Raw genomic sequence first — 5,504 nt, 5'->3', positions numbered from 1 at the left:
CTAAGCAAGGCAATATCATCAGCGAATCGCAAGTTGCTAAGGTATTCTCCATCAACTTTTATCCCCAATTCTTCCCACTCCAGGTCTTTGAATACCTCCTGTAAACATGCTGTGAATAGCATTGCAGATATCGTATCTCCCTGTCTGACGCCTTTCTTTATTGGGATTTTGTTGCTTTCTTTGTGGAGGATTACGGTGGCTGTGGAACCGCTATAGATATCTTCCAGTATCTTTACATATGGCTCGTCTACACCCTGATTCCGTAGTGCCTTCATGACTGCTGAGGTTTCGACTGAATCAAGTGCTTTTTCGTAATCAATGAAGGCTATATATAAGGGTTGGTTATATTCCGCACATTTCTCTATCACCTGATTGATAGTGTGAATATGGTCTATTGTTGAGTAGCCTTTACGGAATCCTGCCTGGTCCTTTGGTTGACAGAAATCTAAGGTATTCCTGATTCTATTTCCGATTACCTTAGTAAATACTTTGTAGGCAACGGACAGTAAGCTGATCGGTCTATAATTTTTCAAGTCATTGGCGTCCCCTTTCTTATGGATTAGGATTATGTTAGCGTGCACTCAGAGCTTATTACATATACTTAAAGAAAATTTCCCAGTACGATGGTTGGTTCGACATAACACTGTTGCGCAAAGTTACGAAGGGACAGGACTTAAGAAAAACAATGCACTGCACCCGAGTGCAAATTCCTAATTGTTTTATTTTTCGGAAAATGAGACCTTCATATAGCCTACTCGCTTGTGCAGGGATGCTCGTGCTAGTCGAGCCATGCCATCTATTGTCAGTCATTAAGCTAATCTCTTTTCTGAGTGATATAAATGGCACATGGGGTCATCTTGATGTTGTAGGCTTCCATGACTTCTTTTTCTTTAGTTACATTTCAGCAAGATCAGATCCCCATCCTGTAGAAGATATGGCATGAAGCACAATATATGGCAAGGTCTCTGGTTCAGACTGCAGTTCTATCGATGTTCACACAGTCAATCATTTACGCACCTTTCTGTATGACCCACGTAATCAGCCCCATGTGTGAAAGGTGTCTTGTAGACCAGGTCTATCGTCCATTCAATCAATCCTTTAATGTGGTTTATAGTGAATGCATTCAAGGTATTCCTATCGCTGGTTTCCCTTTAGCTTTTTTCGTGCTGTGAGGACCACTCTTTCGCTCATTTAACCGAGCGAACGAGTTCAACAAATGATGAGAGCGAACGCAGCATGCAGTGGGAGATAAAAAAGTGGCAAGTGAGAAGAGGCACGAGGAGGAAAGCGGAGAGGAAGGTGCAGCAGAACCACGAGGCAGTAAGCAGAGGAGTGTATGTCGAAAGCGTGTGAATAAAAGCGAAGTGCAGTGACGGTAGCTACGAGATGGTGCCAGAGTAGCACGCAATGTCTGGTAGGTTTGTTGGCGGTGGCTTTTGTGAATCACGCCCACGCGTCACACATGCGCTGGCTCACGCGATCTCCCGATTAGCAAGGCAGTGGCGCCACACTTCGCTCCTTTTGCAACATGCCACACGAGACTGATTGTCCACACCAGCGAAATGACAACACGTGTAGAGCTGCACTCAAATTTTGTATTAGGGATTATGTTAATCGTCTGTGAATTTTTTCTGTCAGTTGCCTGTGCTCTGAAGTAATAAACATTGCAGAAGCATCGCTGGTCGCTTCTGCTCTTATGCATCTCAATATAGGTATTGTACCAAAGCAGATTCCTTGCTGTGTACATGTTTCTTTCCAGAGCTGTCTCTGCACATTTTACACTTTATGAAGAAGGGAGCTAGGGAACAGTTTAGAAGCTGTATCACTGCAGACACCGAGCAGACGGCGCAGCGCGATCAATACATATTGAGGGGCATTCAGCCTTCGTATTAGCTAAGGAGCCAAGCAGCTTCTCCAGTGCTGCAAGAAACTACTGAGATGGAGTACAGCTCACAGAACACATTGTATTGCAATTATTTATTTTGTGCTAGGTGTCATCTGCTGTAATGTAAGCTATGCAAATGCTCCTTATGCAATTTTTTGCACCTGTGACGAAACAGCAAAGCACCTCCTCTGGCACTGCCCACCTGTCGCATATCTGTACACGTGTACATGTGTGATAGCGTTTCCCTTTCTGTCACGCGGGCCATATTGCAATCACATCAACCTCGCCCACTATGTGTATATAATCGCTGGCCTCCAAGCTGTGGTGTGCCTTTTGCCCTTATATTTCTTGGCTGTCATTCTGTCACATTAAGTTGCTGCCATGCGATAAAACATGTTTCAAGTTCAGTCTGCCTCTTTGTTCACGGAAGCCCTGAAACATGACACCAACCTTTCACGCTAAGAATGTGTTCTGTGAGCTTTACTCCATCTCAGTAGTTCCTTGCAGCACTGGAGAAGCTGCTGGGCTCCTTAGCTAATAAGAAGGCTGAATGCCCCTCAAAATGTGTTATCGCGTTGCGCCGTCTGCTCGGTGTCTGCTTTCCATCCTGTCAGTACGTGCTCCATGGTTGGAGGATTGACGCAAAAAATGTTTCGATGCCATAACCATAAACGTTGTTTAAGTGCATGCGACAGCGGCGCTTCGCTTCACCTGTACACTTTCTCTTCATTTACCTTGCAGCCACCTTAATAAACAGCAAGGATGAATGCCCTCATAAATGTTCACTTGTGACACAGCGTCTGCTCGGCGTCTACTTGCTGGAATGAAAGCAATTTAGGAAATAATCTAAAGCTCTATTTTACTGACTACAGTATTTATTGTGGGTGCGAAGCGGGTGTTGCGGCACAAAGCCTGTGTGCAAATATAAGAAAATGTACTAGGATGCTGATCAAAGGTTTTATAGGTGTATTGTGTAAAACCACAATTACATACAGGAATGACATGACACTGGTCATAACTTAAAGCAACGGTTCATGGGATACACATATATGAGCACATAAACATGATGCTCAATGCAACTTTGACTTGAAATGATAGTCACTTTTCAGGTAGAAGTAACATTACGACATACTGGTAATCAATGCCTGTTATTTCTGTATTCCCAGAATGATCAGTTGTATAATACTTGTACCCAGATACAATAACGCATCTCCGAATCACAGGTGTCACACCCCATCTGCTCTATGCAACTTTGCCACATGAAATAGGAAAGTCATTGACATAATCAGTTAAGGATTATGCCAAAGTGTTATGCTGTTTCTTGCAGTTTTGTCTTTCACGAGTATTTGTGTAATGCGAAAAATAGTACCCTGATGTTCTAAATGTTATGTATACTATATGACAATTCTATTCTTTTTCCATTATCAGAGGAGGTTTTTGTGTCAATATATAAATTGAAAGTTTTTTAACAACAAATATGTGACAAGCCTCCCACAGTCTAACAGGCTTGCACGGTGACGAAAGTATCTTTTAGCCATATTGGCACCAAACTTTCCCATAGGCTTTTTTTTTTCATAAAAGCCAACCACATATCTCTTGATCTAGCAGATTTATCTTTTATGCAACAAGTCTGTGTTGTTATCCTTGCAGCAAGTCCTTTTGCATGTGTCCGCAAAACATTGGTCCTTCATTAAGTTTATTTTTTCCACAACTTTCATGCTTTTTGGCAACAATTTATTGTGCATTTTTGGAAGCTCTTCATACAGCAGCCATTATTTCTTGGAGAGCTTCTTTGGAACGCGGCTCTAAAGTTGTTGATAGACTATTCAAGTAGTTTTTTTTAATATAACAATTAGTAGACTTGCATTTAAAACTTATCCTTTGTCCCCAATAGTTAGCTATCTTTTGCATTAGTTGGTTGAGAGGTAGCACCTAAATCTATGGAAATAAATATTGCTACTACAAGTACTAACGTCGTCTTGACACTATTCAATATTTGATGCTTACTATATTCGTTCAATTTGTCTTTAAAAAAATTAACATTTGCCCACCTCTACTTCTTATACAATGCGAAAAGATGTGCCCAAGCCATATTTGTGTTTTTTGTAGTCTTACTTGGCTGCATATAATAGTCGCAAAAGGCAGGTTTTCACAGAGAATTTTATTTTGTTTTGTGTATTCTGTTCTTCTGCCATAAGTGTAGTGAATCGATAACTATATTGCACACAACATAGCCTCTCAATGGAGCAGACATTTATTTTATACACATGAATTCGTACCCTGTTCATCTAGATTTCAAAATTGTGCTGATTGTGGCCAGCCTCTAGTATCTATATAAGTATGTCTACGATGTGGTCTGAGGGTACATGTGCAGTGCTACTGTGAAGCTAGTTATAGTTCTCACAGCAATGCACCAAGTAAGGTTGTTGCTTAATTGTTATAAAGAAAGACAGCATCAGCTGGGCTGTAAGGGCGACAAAAATGATTTGTGCAATTCACCAAACATACAAACAGAATATAATATCACTACATGTCATGTGCTAGTTAGTATTTCAAGTGATTAAGAGAATAATATAAGGGCTGTTGGGTTATTCAGGCTTATTTGTCGTGTTAATACATAGGCTGTGAAGTTAACTTCAACATGTCTAAGTTGTCAACATGTCTAAGTAGCTACGAAATTGGGGAGGTGGCAGTGAGACTCCCTGGGGAAGCAATACGTCAGTTGTACTAATGGTATGGCTTGACTATATAATTTCATCATTGCTTGCTTAGAAATATGACGGTGGGTTAGAACCTATGAAATGCCACAATAGCAAGGCTGAACATCCATCTTTACTGCTCAGAGGATTAAAGAATAATAAACAGTTATGCTTCAGAGAATGTTTTGGTAACAAATATATGCTATGATAATTTCAGTGCAATGGAAAGAGGTGATTGAGCACAGCCATGCTATGGTAGCATGCGTGAAGGAATACAGGAGAGCCTGGGGGCTAATATATATTAATAGATTGAACAAGTAGCTGTGACTTGCAAGGTTATTTTACTCCACAGAGGATGCTGCAGTAAGGTTTGTGCAACTGTAAGCAATACGAGAGCGAGTTAAAGATTACATGTAATATATCGATTTCTATGACATGAGAATGTGCACCCAATTCGCCACTACGCATTTTTTCTATTTTATGTGGAGCACAGTGTGCGAGTCACTATGGCTTCTTAACTACAAATTTCTGCATTCCGATTCACAGTGCTTATGGGGCCATGTGCATTCATTTGACTACTTAAGTGATTGGATAATATAACATGTCCGCATTGCAGATTTACACAGAACATATGAATTCGTCACAAAGCTCCACCCAAGAAACTGTTTGTTGGTTATGAAAATAAAAAATGGCAATAAACATTCCCTTACCTTCTTGTGCTGCCATGCACACGGTGCTATATAATGAACTAATGTCTACAATGCAGACACTCTGTGCTTTCATTAGAGGTAGGTGCAAGGTGCACTGATACAATGAACATGCATTCATTGCCTACAAGCTACTGCATGTTGGAACTGGTGTTACAGCAGGCATGGTAAATGTTCTTCCCTACTTGTGTCTTGTGCACCATATGAGCCAGC

The sequence above is a fragment of the Dermacentor andersoni genome, chromosome 1 (assembly GCF_023375885.2).
Source record: "Dermacentor andersoni chromosome 1, qqDerAnde1_hic_scaffold, whole genome shotgun sequence".
Taxonomy (NCBI): Eukaryota; Metazoa; Arthropoda; class Arachnida; order Ixodida; family Ixodidae; genus Dermacentor; species Dermacentor andersoni.
This window is presented reverse-complemented; position numbering follows the sequence as displayed.